This window comes from Zalophus californianus, chromosome 2 (genome assembly GCF_009762305.2).
Source record: "Zalophus californianus isolate mZalCal1 chromosome 2, mZalCal1.pri.v2, whole genome shotgun sequence".
NCBI classification, from domain to species: Eukaryota; Metazoa; Chordata; class Mammalia; order Carnivora; family Otariidae; genus Zalophus; species Zalophus californianus.
Window position 1 is genome coordinate 114,583,802 of NC_045596.1, and position 17,308 is coordinate 114,601,109.

Here is a 17,308-nt window from a genome sequence, read left to right on the forward strand (position 1 = left end):
ACTCCCCTTCCTCCCCTGGGAGGAGCAGCACTGGAGCACATCGCAGGACTCTGCTGGGTTTGGAGACTCCAAACAGGGTCATGTGCTGGAGATAGAAATGCTCAGTCACAGGCCGGGTGAGCACAGAGTGCGGCTGGAGATGGGGAGACAGGAGTGATTGACTGCTTTTCTCTGGAGACTCACTGAGGAGTGGGGCCCCGAGTTCTCGGCTCCTCTGGGAGGAGATTGGGAGACTGCCATTTTCACTCTCATCCTTCAAAGCTGTACAGTAAGCTTGCAGGGAACAAAAGCCCCTGAGAGCAAACCCCAGCAGATTACTTAGCCCAGCCCCGGCAAGGGCGGAGTAATACTGCCTCCGGGAAAAATATTTGAGAACCACTGTAACAGGCTCCTCCCACAGAAGATCAACAAGAACAGCCAGCCAAGACCAAGTTTACTGATTAATGAGAACAGCAGAATGCCAGCACTAGGGGAATACAGCACATAGAATTCAAAGCTTTTTTCCCCCTGATTCTTTAGTATTTCAAAGTTAATTTTTTTAATTTTCTTTTTTTTTTTTAATTTTTCTTTTTCCCTTTTACAACCAACATCTTATCAATCCCTTTTTTAAAAAATCTTTTTTTATTTTTCCTTTTTAGAGTCATATTCTATCCCTTCATGGGAATTAACCTTATTTTTGGTATATATATGTTATTTTCTCTTTAAAATTTTGGGATACAGTTTCTTCTAACACCAAAATATCTCTAGTGTATGGCTTTGTTCTAGTCTCCTGCTTGATCACATCTCTCCTTATTTTTTTAAATTTTTATGTCTTTTTCAACCAACTACTTATCTTATCAATTCCTGTTATAAAATCTTTTATAATTTTCCTCTTTACACTCATATTCCATCCCTTCATCATATTTACCCTTACTTTTGTACATATATAAGTTTTTCTTTTTTTAAAATTTTGGGAGGCACTTTCTTCTAACAGACCAAAATATGCCCAAAATCTAGTGTGTGGCACTGATCTATGCATCAGCCTGATCATATTTGATCATATTTTTTTTTATCTTTTACTCTTTGTTTTTTTTTTTTATCTTTTTCTTTTTCTTTTTTTTTCTTTTTTCTTTCTTTCCCTTTCTTTTCCCCTGGTTTCAGGTTTGTTCTGATTTGTAGTATATATCTTTCTGGGGTTGTTGTTACCCTGTTAGCATTTTATTCCCTCACTCATCTATTCTCCTCTGGAAAAAATGACAAGATGGAAAAAAATCACCTCAACAAAAAGAACAAGAGGCAGGACTGACTGCCAGGGACCTAATCAATACAGACATTAGTAAGATGTCAGAACTAGAGTTCAGAAGGATGATTTTTAGAGATATTAGCTGGGCTTGAAGAAAGCATGGAAGATACTAGAGAAACCCTTTTTGGAGAAATAAAAGAACTAAAAGCTAACCAAATCGAAATCAAAAGGCTACTAATAACGTGCAATCAAAAAATGGACGCTCTAACTGCTAGGATAAATGAGGCAGAACAGAGAATTAGTGATACAGAAGACCAAATGATGGAAAATAAAAAAGCTGAGAAAAAGAGAAATAAACAACTACTGGATCACGAGAGCAGAATTCGAGAGATAAGTGACACCATAAGATGAAACAATATTAGAATAATTGGGATCCCAGAAGAAGAAGAAAGAGAAAGAAGGGCAGAAGGTATATTGGAGCAAATTATAGCAGAGAATTTCCCTAATTTGGGGAAGGAAACAGGCATCAAAATCCAGTAGGCACAGAGAACTCCCCTCAAAATCAATAAATGTAGGTCAACACCCTGACATCTAATAGTAAAACTTACGAGTTTCAGAGACAAAGAGAAAATCCTGAAAGCAGGTCAGGACAAGAGATCTGTAACCTACAATGGTAGAAACATTAGATTGGCAACAGACCTACCCACAGAGACCTGGCAGGCTAGAAAAGACTGGCATGATATATTCAGAGCACTAAATGAGAAAAATATGCAGCCAAGAATATTATATCCAACTAGGCTGTCATTAAAAATAGGAGAGATAAAAAGCTTCCAGGACAAACAAAAACCAAAGGAATTTGCAAACACGAAACAAGCCCTACAGGAAATATTGAAAGGGGTCCTCTAAGCAAAGAGAGAACCTAAAAGTAACATATACCAAAAAGGAACACAAACAATATACAGTAACAGTCGCCTTACAGGTAATACAATGGCACTAAATTCATATCTTTCAATAGTTACCCTGAATGTAAATGGGTAAATGCCCCAATCAAAAGACACAGGCTATCAGATTGGATAAAAAAAACAAGACCCATTGATATGCTGTCTACAAGAGACTCATTTTAGACCCCAAAACACCCCCAGATTGAAAGTGAGGGAGGGGAAACCATTTACCATGCTAATGGACACCAAAAGAAAGCTGGGGTGGCAATCCTTATATCAGACAAATTAGATTGTAACCAAAGACTATAATAAGAGACGAAGAAAGACTTATATCATACTTAAAGGGTCTATCCAACAAGAAGATCTAACAATTGTAAATATCTATGCCCCTAACATGGGAGCAGCCAATTATATAAGCCAATTAATAACAAAAGCAAAGAAACACATCGACAACAATACAATAATAGTGGGGGACTTTAACACCTCTCTCACTGAGATGGACAGATCATCTAAGCAAAAGATCAACAAGGAAATAAAGACTTTAAATGACACACTGGACCAAATGGACTTCACAGACATATTCAGAATATTCCATCCCAAAGCAACAGAATAAACATTCTTCTCTAGTACCCATGGAACATTTTCCAGAATTGATAACATCCTAGGTCACAAATCAGGTCTCAACCGGTACCAAAAGATTGGGGTCATTCCCTGCATATTTTCAGACCACAGTTGTTTGAAACTAGAACTCAATCACAAGAGGAAAGTCGGAAAGAACTCAAGTACATGGAGGCTAAAGAGCATCCTACTAAAGAATGAATGGGTCAACCAGGAAATAAAGGAAGAATTTAAAGAAATCATGGAAACAAATGAAAATGAAAACAGTATCAAAATCTTTGGGATGCAGCAAAGGCGGTTCTAAGAGCAAAGTATATAGCAATACAAGCCTTTCTCAAGAAACAAAAAAGTTCTCAAATACACAACCTAATCCTACACCTAAAGGAGCTGGAGAAAGAACAGCAAATAAAGCCTAAAACTAGCAGGAGAAAAAAAAATAATGAAGATCAGAGCAGAAATCAATGAACTAAAAACCAAAAGAACAGAACAGATTAACAAAACTAGGAGCTGGCTCTTTGAAAGAATTAATAAGACTGATAAAACCCTGGCCAGACTTAATCAAAAAGAAAAGAGAAATGACCCAAATAAATAAAATCATGAATGGAAGAAGAGAGATCACAACCAACATCAATGAAATACAAACAATTATAAGAACATATTATGACCAACCATATGCCAGCAAATTAGATAATCTGGAAGAAATGGTTACATTCCTAGAGATGTATCAACTAACAAAACTGAACCAGGAAGAAACAGAAAACTTGCACAGACCTATAACCACTAAGGAAATTGAAGCAGTCATCAAAAATCTCCCAACAAACAAGAGCCCAGGGCCAGATGGCTTCCCAGGGGAATTCTACCAAACATTTAAAGAAGAATGAATACCTATTATTCTGAAACTGTTCCAAAAAAATAGAAATGGAAGGGAAACTTCCAAACTCGTTTTATGAGGCCAACACTACCTTGATCCTAAAACCAGATGAAAACCCCATCAAAAAGGAGAATTACAGACCAATATCCTTGATGAAGATGGATGCAAAAAATCTCACCAAAATTCTAGCCAATAGGATCCAACAGTACATTAAAAAGGTTATTCACCATGACCAAGTGGGATTTATCCCTAGGTTGCAAGTTTGGTTCAACATCCGCAAATCAATTAATGTGACACTATACATTAATAAAAGAAAGAACAAGAATCATATGATCCTCTCAATAGATGCAGAAAAGGCATTTGACAAAGTACAGCATCCTTTCTTGATCAAAACTCTTCAGAGTATAGGGATAGAGGGTACACACATCAATATCATAAAAACCATCTATGAAAACCCACAGCGAATATCATTCTCAATGGGGAAAAACTGAGAGCTTTCCCCCTAAGATCAGGAACGCAACAGGGATGTCCACTACCACCACTGCTATTCAACATAGTATTAGAAGTCCTAGCCACAGCAATGAGAGAACAAAAAGAAATCAAAGGCATCTGAATCGGCAAAGAAGTCAAACTCTCACTCTTTGCAGATGATATGATACTTTATGTGGAAAACCCAAAAGACTCCACCCCAAAACTGCTAGAATTTATACAGGATTTCAGTAAAGTGGCAAGATATAAAATCAATGCACAGAAATCAGTGGCATTCCTATACACCAACAAACAAGACAGAAGAGAGAGAAATTAAGGAGTCGATCCCATTTACAATTGCACCCAAAACCATAAGATCCCTAGGAATAAATCTAAACAAAGAGGCAAAGGATCTGTACTCAGAAAGCTATAAAATACTCATGAGAAAAATTGAGGAAGACACAAAGAAATGGAAAAACGTTCCATGCTCATGGATTGGAAGAACAAACATTGTGAAGATGTCAATGCTACCTAGAGCAATCTACACAGTTATGTAATCCTTATCAAAATACCATCCACTTTTTTCAAAGAAATGGAACAAATAATCCTAAAATTTGTGTGGAACCAGAAAAGACCCTGAATAGCCAGAGGAATGTTGAAAAAGAAAAGCAAAGCTGGTGGCATCAGAATTCTGGACTTCAAGCTCTATTACAATGCTGTCATCATCAAGACAGTATGGTACTGGAACAAAAACAGACACATAGGTCAATGGAACAGAATAGAGAGCCCAGAAATGGACCCTCAACTCTATGGTCAACTCATCTTCGACAAAGCAGGAAAGCATGTCCAATGGCAAAAAGACAGTCTCTTCAACAAATGGTGTTGGGAAAATTGGACAGCCACATGCAGAAGAATGAACCTGGACCATTTCCTTACACCACACACAAAAATAAACTCAAAATTGTTGAAAGACCTAAATGTGAGACAGGAGTCCATCAAAATCCTAAAGGAGAACACAGGCAGCAATCTCTTTGACCTCAGCCACAGCAACTTCTTCCTAGAAACATCGCCAAAGGTAAAGGAAGCAAGGGCAAAAATGAACTATTGGGACTTCATCAAGATAAAAAGCTTTTGCACAGCAAAAGAAACAGTCCACAAAACCAAAAGACAACCGACAGAATGGGAGAAGATATTTGCAAATGACATATCAGATAAAAGGCTAGTATCCAAAATCTATAAAGTACTTACCAAGCTCAACACCCAAAGAACAAATGATCCAATCAAGAGATGGGCAGAAGTCATGAACAGACATTTTTCCAAAGAAGACATCCAAATGGCCAACAGACACATGAAAAAGTGCTCAACATTACTCAGCATCAGGGAAATCCAAATCAAAACCTCAGTGAGATACCACCTCACACCAGTCAGAATGGCTAAAATTAACAAGTCAGGAAACAACAGATGTTGGCGGGGATGCAGAGAAAGGGGAATCCTCCTACACTGTTGGTGGGAATGCAAGCTGGTGCAGCCCCTCTGGAAAACAGGATGGAAGTTCCTCAAAAAGTTGAAAATAGAGCTACCATACGACCCAGGAATTGCACTACTGGGTATTTATTTACCCCAAAGATACGAATGTAGGGATCGAAAGGGGTATGTGCACCCCGATGTTTATAGCAGCAATGTCCACAATAGTCAAACTTTGGAAAGAGTCAAGATGTCCATCGACAGAGGAATGGATAAAGAAGAAGTGGTATATATATATACAATGGAATATTATGCAGCCATCAAAAGGAATGAGATCTTGCCATTTGCAATAACGTGGATGGAACTAGAGGGTATTATGCTGAGCGAAATAAGTCAATCAGAGAAAGACATGTATCATATGATCTCACTGATATGAGGAATTCTTAATCTCAGGAAACAAACTGAGGGTTGCTGGAGTGGTGGGGGGTGGGAGGGATGGGGTGGCTGGGTGATAGACATTGGGGAGGGTTTGTGCTATGGTGAGCGCTGTGAATTGTGCAAGACTGTTGAATCACAGATCTGTACCTCTGAAACAAATAATGCAATATATGTTAAGAAAAAAAAAGAAGATAGCAGGAAGAAAAAAATGAAGGGAGGGGAATCGGGAGGGGAGACAAATCATGAGAGACTATGGACTCTGAGAAACAAACTGAGGGTTCTAGAGGGGAGAGGGTGTGGGGGGAAGGGTTAGCCTGGTGATGGGTATTAAAGAGGGTACGTACAGAATGGAGCACTGGGTGTTATACACAAACAATGAATCATGGAACACTACATCAAAAACTAATGATGTAATGTATGGTGATTAACATAACATAATAAAATTTAAAAAATGTAAAATTAAAAAAAATAAAATAAAATATGTAAAATGAAAAAAATAGTGATTTTTCTTCTTACTGATGAATAAAAGCAGAGAGATACACTTTTTTTTACTGTGATAACATATACATAATATTTTACTGTTTTAATCATTTTTAAGTGTACAGTTCAGTGACATTAAGTCCATTCACATTGCTCTACAACCATCACCACTATCCATCTTCAAAACCTTCTCATCATCCCAAGCGATTATTATTTTTCAATAACACTTTGCATTCCAATTTTATGTATGGGAAAAAATGAATTTTATTATTTTGATTAAGGCTATCACTTCCTAACTGATTTTAATGTACATCCCCCTCCAAATAAAAATTTATTCTTGTGTATGAATTACTTCTGAATTTGTGTTATAAGATGAGTCACTCTGAAAATTTATGTCATTAAAAATTTTTTAACTTGAGCCTGGTTTAAAATGGTTTAATGCAAAAAACAGATTCTGGGGGTTATGTTTTTAAGTTGGAAATATGACTATGGTTTTCTGAGAATTTAATCCTTTGGTTAAAAATAAAGGTGAGAATATATTAATTGGAAAAGCCTAAGAGATTAACATGAATATTCCATTAATATTATGAAAAAGCTGTTATCCCACTTCTTTACTTTGTAAAGTTTTATATTTTTTAATATCCAATCTAATTAAATTGCAGAACAAATCCTTATTTAAAAGCAAAAAAGTTTTCATTAATAAATATAATTATAGATAATAGACAAAATGAATACAAGTGGAAAGAAAGAAAACTACAGACCATCTATACCATGTAAAAGTGTGCTTACTTTTAGATGATGTTGTTACAATTAAAAAAGTATTATGTGTTGTATAAAAACTGTATCTTAACTTTTCTGATAACCTCATATTTTAAGCCAAAAATTAGAATTAATATTCATACATTTATACATTTATGTTGAATTATTTTGAACCATACTGTGGACACATGAATTGTTTTTTTATCATTTAAGAAATATTTCTTGAAACACATGATATGTCCTTGTACTGTAATTATTGCAAAAAAACATTTCCACTCTATTTATTGCTTATATAGCACATGAAATATGGATATAAAGAGAATTAGTTACAATTCATGGTAATGAATTGAAAGCAACCCTGTGGGCTTTATGGCAACATATATATTTCCAAATATGATTTGGAATGCTTTCACAGTATTACATGTAGACACTTTGCCCAATAAAGTTGCTCAGTCAGAGACAAGATTTGGAAATTGCCTCTTCTATAGTCTGTTCCAGAAAGTAGCTTTTAAGATAGAAGGTAGTATAGGAAACTGCTATAATGCCTCAGCCTTCATTTTTACACATAGGCTTTCTGCAATCACATTGACTTTCTAACTTTATTTTTATGTAAAGGCAAATTGATCAAGGCTGTAAGAAACAGAGTTCCTAACTCTACAAATAACCTCCATAAATAATGCATCTAGGTAAATTCAACTACAACTTGTATGAGTGTAGAAAAGATAATACATTGATTTATCATCTAAATTTGAACATTCAGAGAGTAATATACATGTAATAAGTATATAAATATGAATGATAATGAGTTAAAAAATCTAATCCATAATATCCATTCAGTTGGGCTCCTAAAACACATTTTCCAACAACATTAATAGCCAATTTCAAACTAAAGATATCATATATTCTTAGCAGAACAATTTATTTTGGGAAGGAAAGAATGATCAAGGGCAGTTTAGGAATGTATTTACAAACGTTTGGCTTTCTTATGGAAAAATAAAAATCTTTTAACAAAAGCAGCATTTCTCACTGAGGTATTGAAAGGTCTTAAGTAGATCACACTCACAGCCACCTGCATCCGTCACTAACATAGGGCCACCTCACTGCTGGTTATGGTTAACGTACTAAACCAAGAACAACTTAGAAGTTGTGTTGTGGGCTGAAAAGACATCCCAAGTTCTAGTTTTTAAAATTGGGTCCAATGATAGCCATACATGGCAGTTTAATCAAAAACATTTAGCAGCTACAGCTACAGTCTGTGAAATTGAATGTTAGCTGTTGTCTGCCAACAAGAAAAGAGGGAAGGTAAAGTCATATACTCTGTGTACTAAAATGAGGAACCGCCAGATTGGCAACTGTATTAGTTTCTTAGGGCAGCTGTAACAAACTCAGTGGCTTAAATCCACAAAAAAATTATTCTCTTATAGTTTTGGAAACCAGAAGTTCAGAATCAAAGTGTCAGCAAGGCAGTGCTCCCTCCAAAAGTTCCAGGGTAAAATCTGTCCCTGAATCTTCCAGCCTCCAGTGACTCCAGGTTTTCACTAGCTTCTAGCTGCAGAGCCCCAGTCTCTGCCTTCATGTTTCCATGGCTTTCTTCTCTGTGTCTTCTTTAATTCAGTCTCTTATAAGGACACTTGTCATTGGATGTAGGGTCTACCCAAATAATCTAAGATGATCTCATGTCAAAATCCTTAACCTAATTACATCTGCAAAGACCCTTTAATAAGGTCACATTCGCATGGCCATAGTTTTGGGGGAGACACAATTCAACCCGACACAACTACTTTCACTGGTTTTGCTGCTATATTATGCTATTTATAAGTTTAATGGTCATGTTATATTTTCTTTTGTAATGGCTCCCTGCCTATCCTCTCCAATACAGTGAGTGGTGTGCAACCAACTGAACTATTTAATGATAGCAATAACAGCTATGACAGTTAACATATATTGAATTTCATTATGTGCAACACATTGCTTTTTAACCTATTTATTCCTCACATCAACTCCACAAAGTAAGTATCGTTATGTTAATTTTACAGGTCAGGAAACAAAGACACAGAAATACAAAGTGATTTCTCCAATTTAAACAAGTGAAAGAGCTGGGGTTCGAATCCAAGCAAGTTGACTTCAGAACCCTTACTTACATTTTGTATCCTTTCATGTAATATAATTTGAAGATTATCCAGAAAAAGAGATCTTAGCCCTCTTTAAGAAAATTCCCATACTCATATTTCCAAAAGCCATAAAAAGTGTGAGATTACAATGTCTTTATTTACCTTTACCTTGAGAATTAGCTAGTATATTTCAATTATTGATAACGAAAGAGAATCCAGAACTCAAGGGGTCATTTTATCACAGATAGAGCAAGAAAATTTTACAAAAAGTAACACCCTAAGTTAATAAATTTTACAGAGTAAATTAGGAATATGAGAAAAGGAAGTCAGTCTCCTGCCTGACTCACAAGCCAGTGTTCTTTCTCCTTATATTTGCAAATATATATATATATATATATATATATATATATATATATATATATATATATATAATTACTTTTTATACTTAGAGGGAATGTAGCAGATCATTTTTGCCCCAAAGATTGGTGCACCAATATGCATCTCATTCCATACCCTTAAATGTACGATGTGACATTAATATTTCCCATCAAGAAGTGAGGTCTGTGTTACCTTCCCTGAACCTAAGTGAAATCTGCAACTCTCTCACCAGAGTGATGCTGTGTGTTTTTTTTTAGGCTAGGTCCTAAAAGCGTGTAGAGACTGTGTGCCGTCATCAGGTTGACGGCCCCTGCCGCACCCTTAGCTAACAGCCCATAGCAACTGTCAGACACACTTTTAGATAATACAAGCCCCCAAATCTTTGCATTTTCTCACTGAAGCCCCAGACAGACAAGCAACTCCTGCTGTGTTCTAAATTGCTGAGCCACAGAACCATGAGAAGTAATAAAGATAATTGTTTCACACTACTAAGTTACGGAGTAATTTGTTACGCAGCATTAGACAATCTAGAGGAATATGTTATCATGCCCTTTTTCTATATTACATATTAGTTGGTCTTTCAACTTATTTTTTTGACTAGTCAAGTTTCCTATGGATAGTCGTTAATGTGTTCATGAAATGCTTATTTAGCATCTCCTATATAACAGGTCTGTGACGTCCTCTTATGATACGATGGTAAAGGAGACAGTCAAAATCCCTGCTATGACAGAGTTTTCATTCTACGTTGGTAAGAATACTGTTTCTTCACTCCCCACCTACATCCAGAGACATGGGGCAGGCAGACTAGGAATGATTTACCTCTCTACACTCTGTGCAGGTAGGGCCAATGACTTCCTCTTTCTCATCTGCCCAACTGGGTAAAGGAAAGGGACCTCCTAAAGTGTGCTTTATGCCCTTATTTACTTATTTTAATGGGGAGAAGTTTCTAAATGTCAACACAAGTTTAAACTGAGAAGTAGCGATTAAATATAGAATATTGAGAAGGAAGCCAAAGCTATCTTCACTGATTTCAAACTGTTCCTGTAGTATGGTAAGAAGAACCAGGCTTAGTGCTAATATTAGGTAATTCATTTTGATTTTATTTTCCAGCAAAGGGCTGAACCCATGTTCTTTGCGCTTTGCTAGGTTTAAATGAATAAAAAAGTCTTCATGTCAGATCTTGTTGAATAACAAATATTCTTATTTGCCTCTATGTTTCCATCTAATAAGTTAAAAAGGTGGTATCAATAAAAATCAGTCATTTCATAAAACAAAGCACATAGATAGAGCTACATATGACTAAATAAAATATATTTGTATTAGTTATCTATTGCTGCATTACAAATTAACACAGTTATTGTGGGTCAGGAATCTAGACATGGCTTGCCTGGGTCCTCTGCATCAGCTTCTCCACAAAGGTGCAAAGTGCCCGCCGGGGCTGGGGCCTTATAATAAGGCTCAAGTGAAGAAGGGTTGGTTTCTAAGCTTAAGTGGTTTGGGCCAGGATTTTGTTGTGTTCTGACCAATTGAACATCTCAGCTCCCTTCTTGCTGCCACCTAGAGAACCCCCTCAATTTCTTGACACCTGGGCTTGTCTATTTGGCAGTTTACTCCACAGCAAAAGCCAATAGAATGTGTCTTCAAGCAAGATGGCAGCCATGATCTTTAGGAACACAATCATGGAGATAACATCCCATAATCTTTATCTTATTCTATTATTTAGCAACAGATCACAGAGCCCACCCACACTCAAGGACAAGAGAATCATACAAAAGCAAGAACAACAGAAAGGGGAACCACCTTAGAGTCTGTCCACCCCAATAGTTTATGTGGTGACACAATGTAAATATGAACAATTTCTTTTGTTCTAAGAGTTCAAAATCTAGTAATGAAAATATGATAGTAAGTCCTAACTATCGCAACATCTTAATAATAATAATAATAATACTATCTTATATGTTGACACATTCTCATTTCATTCTTGAGGTATGCATAATAGGTATAATTTCTGAAGAAGTGAACAGCACCAGCATGTCACCTTACTTATCCAAAAGGCTACTAAGCAAAGAAGGCTGATTGACTAGCAAATGAGCACATGAGACCTGAAACAATAGTACTGGGGAAAATAAAGAGACAAGAGCAGCATTTATATAGTTTCCCTGTTGCTGGTCACCCTCAAAGTCTGCACATGGTGAAAACAGTGGGATAAGAATTCAGACTCTGGAGGAGAGATCCAGTCCTCTGGGCTTCATATTAGAGGAAGCACAAAGACTTCTATCAGCTTGCTCATGAGTGGCATCCAAGCCTTGAGCTTGAAGCTGTGTGAATGGCTGTACCAGTGGCTTCCAGACCTAATCCATCACCTCAGCACTTCATTAGAACAGACTGTCTTAGCACTTAAGTCTACAGCTGACTTCAGCTATCTACTGGAATACATTTCAGTGCCCAGATATTCTACAAGAGGCAAATTCCCCCTTGCATGAGTTACTTTTAACATTCAGTCAACATTCCAGATTCCAAAGGATGGCCTCTGTGTTTCCTCCCCCCATCTGCAACCCTTACCACCTCAACCCGTGTTAGTTAACGCTCAATGTTGTAGCATTGTCATTGATGCACCTGAGTCTGAGTTCAATTTTAAAAGCAGGTTATTTAGTTCATGTGTAGAAGGTTCCATGTGATCTATAGTCTTCCACATAATTTTTTTGCAGAAGAATATTTTAATTTTAGAAGTTTTTATCATTCTCCTATAAAATTATTAACCACTCAAATATCATACTTTCCCTTTACATTCTATCCCTTCTATCAGACTCCACAACCTCTTCTAAAAAAAAAGTTTTAATTTAACTTGAAAAATATATATCTTTATTTTTCATGCCATTTTATTTCATAGCTCTAGCTAACACTTTTTAATAGATTCCATTGAATGGGTTTACTTTATAGGTAAGAGTGTTTTACTATGAAGTCATATTAGTTTCTGATGAATAGTACTGTTTTTAGTTGGTCCAGGAGATATGCTTCTTATTCCAAGTTCTGTCTTTAGCCAATATAATACTAGAACAAAGTTATAATATATTTCTTTTTTTGTCTTTTCTAAAGGTTAATTGTCTAGTTTCTGAAATAACCATTTAAGAAATGTTAACTTTATGTTAATTCAAATTATTCTCCAAAAATTTGCCCTGAAATAACCTCTTGCCATTTTTATTCTATACCTGGAAGAAAATTAAAAAGCTAAGATTCCCACGGTGAATCTTGCAAATGGAAAGAAAATGCATTAAACATACATTACTAAACCGCCAAAGGAAGGTTTGTGGGGGTTTTTCATTTTGTTTTTTTGGGCTTCATTTTTTTTTTGTTTTTGCTAGAGTTACTTTGGCATTTATCTAGACTATTTATTTTAACTGGAGAAAGTTAAAAATAACCATCAGCCTGCAGAGTCAACATTGTTGCCTTGGTATTTGTGCCAGAAAAAAATAAAACCACTTAGAAAACAAAGAAATGTTCCGGTAGGTAATATGGAGCCTGTAGTTTGAGTGATGAAGTATAGCAACTTAGAAGTGCAAAATTGAGAAAACTGATGACCCAGGGCTGGTTTGGAGTATAAATTTGAGGCTTGTGTCCTTTGAAAATTCACTGAAAAGAGATAAATGGATAGTGATCTTTTCAGAAAGTTTCAGGGATCTAGAATAGCAAGACAAAATATTGCCTGAGGGGAAAAGGTTAAATTTTCCAGATGCCTTAACATTAAAATATGAGAACAGGGAGGCAAAGGTTTTAACAATAATTGCTAACTACCCTTTTCTCTGCTGTTAGACAATTTGTATTCTTCAGACATTTCCTGGCCCATTCTAAAGGGTAAATTCATTAAGGTCTACCCATTTTCTTTAAGCAAAAAATAGGAATATGCATAATATTTTGTTATTACTTCCTTCCAAATACTGCTGCTTAAATAACGTGTAGCATTCTCGAAAAGCAACTAGCCTTGGCAAGCAACATTCTTTAAGTCTGTATTTTCAAACTGTCCTAGTCTATGTCTCATTTTTGAAAAACAGACAAAAGAAATTAGAAGTAAAAACTACTCATCTCTTACAATGCTTTGAAATTTCTAATTAGAATAAATACTGTGACTACCAACAATAAAAGGAAATAAATGGTGGGATGAGGCTTTTATACCTATATGTGGTATATGTTGTATAAATATGTTGTATTCTCCCAACTCTCCCTGTCTATCCCAACCTGATGCCCAGGATAGTTACTATGACCCTACTATTTGGCTGGGTTTCTCATTTTAGGTAGACACATCTAAACCACAATGATAATTTGTGTTTTCTTCCATTTAGGTATCTATATATCATAATACCAGGATGGATTCTGTGGAATGGACAGGTAGTCAAAGAGCACCACAGCAAATCTCTGAGGTACATCAACGTTCCATTAGTGTGTAGAAAAGAAGTGAGGAAAGGTACATATGGAAAGGGAGCATCCAGAGATTCCATGAAAGAGTTCTTAGAACATTATGATTAGAAGATCGTAGTGATTTTAAAATGAAGTCCCCAAATTCTTTGATACCCCTTCCTTCAAGAAGTAGAACCTGATTTCCTTCCTCTTAAGTGTGGCTAGACTTAGTGATTCACTTCTAATGACTGGGAATAAAGCTGAAGTGATGTGGTGTGATTTGGGAGACCAGATCATGAAAGGTACTGTAGCTCCCTAGTCACTCATTGTTCTTGAGTCACTCACTCTGAGGGCAGCCCCATTATAAGAAGATGTTCACAGAGTAAGGAATTGTGGCCTCCATCCAATAACCATGCAAGTAAGCCATCTCGGAAGCAAATCATCTAACCCTACTAAGCTTTTAGAAGACCGTAGCCCCTGCCAACATCCTAACTGCAACCTCATGAACCACTATCTGTGTCACTCCTAAATTCCTAACCCACAGAAACTGTGAGATAACAAATGTTTGTAGATCCAAGTCACTAAGTTTTGAGGTAACTTGTTACATACAATGTATATTTAATACAAGAACCAAGGGAATAACAAGATTTAAAGAGAGATGGGATAGTGGACAGTGCCAAATGTGGTACAAAGTCATATAAAAGGAGAACCAGAAAGCATCCACTGGCTTGATCAGCTTGGAGGCTATTCATAGCCTTGGTCAGAGCCGTTTGATGAAATAATGGGAATGGAAGGTAGAAAACTACCAAGAAGTAGGAGTCAGAAAATGTGGCTAGTGAGTCTGCAGAATGTATTTAAGAAATTCGGTTACAGAATATGGGGGAATTCTGTACAGAATATAGAAAAAGTGTGGTAATTGGAGTAGTGCCTGTGTTCCAGAGGATTTAAGATTAAATACACAAAAGAATATATTAATAATGTAGGATTTGATACGTGGAGAGCAAAAACATCTGGAAACACCAGGGGAAAAATGTGGCAATATTTCTGGGAAAGGAATGTTGTAGAAAAGTGGTGGTGACCCATCTATTTACAATTATTCATTCTTAATATAAAGGGAATATAACTTATGGTTGCAGCTGGAGATAGATTTGCACGCAAAAAGTTAAAGTATATCTATTCAATTGATTGCATTACCTCTGTAAAGTTGAAATACATGTTTAAAAAAAAGGGAGACTAAGAATTTTAAAATGGTGGCTTAATGACAGAAGTCTCTCCCTTTTCTGCATATCAACTCAAAATCAACAAAAGTAATCAGAGAAGTAGTAGTGTCAACTAGAGGGTGGAATAGGAGACCCTAGCCTCCATCCCCCCACGAAGAACAATTAGACTACCATCCACAAAGGAAAACAGCTCTGCGAGAGCTCAGGAGTCCACTTAAGAAGATTCAGCAATACAGCAGAGCAAAAAACTCAAGAAGAGCTACAGCAAAAGGGTAGGAAGAACAGTCTCCATATGCCTCAATCCCATCCCCCAGGCCAGCTCTGCTCAGTAGCAAGAGGGAACTCCTGGCACAAGCAACTTCCCTTAACTGGGAAAAGGAGAACCTGGTGAGCAACCCACCAGCTTTCCCAGCCTTTCAGGGCACTGCACTAAATGCCATTCCACTTTTACCCCACCCGGAGACGAGCAAAGCTATCTAGAGACAGCTAGGAACAGGAAGAAGGGCAGGGACTGCCTGTATCAGCCCAGTAGCCAAAGCCACATTGGTTCCCATTGGCCTGCTCAGCGGGAGACCGCAGCAGCCTACCCCGCGGACCTGAACAGCCTTTGCCAATGTTGCAGACCTCCCTCTCCCTTATCTTTCATGGCTGAGGAACTTGCCGTGGATCATAGCAGGCTGCTCCACAGAGGACCCCAGCAGCATTTGCCACTGAGGAAACCAGTGGTTACCACAGCCACCCCAGACCCCTACAGATTTCACTACTGAGATTTTTGCCCCAGAAGTTTTCTTTTGTTTGCAGACACCACCTGCCTTCGTCCCTTCCTGCTCCCTCTGCCACCTCACCCTGGGGCTCGGAATCGGCACCAGGAGCCAGCCCCAGCCTCTGTGACTGTGCACGCCAGATGCCGGCTCAGGCCCCTACAACTGACCCCCGTTGCCATGTGTGTGCCCATGGCTAGCACTTATGGTTGGGTGATTGCGTATCTATGGCCAAGGCCCCCACAGCTGCTGTGGGCCTGGATCTGGCCCTGCCCCCTGTCACTGGCTTCCACAGCCATGTGCACACCCATGGCTAGTACCCACTGCTATATAAGGCCATGTCAACAACCCGGGCCCACACAGCTGCCTTGACACCTGGAGATGGTCCCAATTCCTGTCACTAGCCTGCACCAGCATGTGTGCCAGCAACTAGCCCCTGCAGCTCCACACTTGCATGCTGCTTGCCCTGACTTCCATCCCTGGCCCCCACTGCCATATCTGCACCTGCAGCTAGCTGGTCATGCAAGTTCGCACTGACACCTAGGGCTCCCACGGCGGCTCTCACACCCCCAGTTGGTCCCCATCCTTGTTGCTGACTGCATCCCTTGCCACTGCACTTGCACCTGCAGCTGGCCTTGCAGCCACCCCACGGACACCTTCAGCCAGTCCCCATGGCCAAATGTGTGCATACCATCATCTCCAGCCACCACCACTGCCTGTTCTGGCCGCTGACCCTGAACCTGAGACACCACTGAGTACAGTGGCCCTTGAAGCCAAGTTCATGCAGCTTGCATGCTCCCCAAACAAATTCAAAGCAAAAAGATTTTCCTCAAGACATGTTTTAATAAAACTATAAAAAAACAAGGATCGGGGCACCTGGGTGGCTCAGTCAGTTAAGCGTCTGCCTTCGGCTCAGGTCATGATCCCAGGGTCCTGGGATCGAGTCCCACGTTGGGCTCCCTGCTCAGCGGGGAGTCTACTTCTCCTGCTCCCACTCCCCCTGCTTGTGTTCCTGCTCTTGCTGTCTCTATCTCTGTCAAATAAATAAATAATATCTTTAAAAAAATCAAAGATAAAGTAAAAAGAAGCTAGTCATTTATAAGGGAACCCCGATAAGGCTGTCAGTGGTTTTCTCAGCAGAAATATTGCTCATCAGGAGAGCCTGGGTAAATATATTCCAAGCAT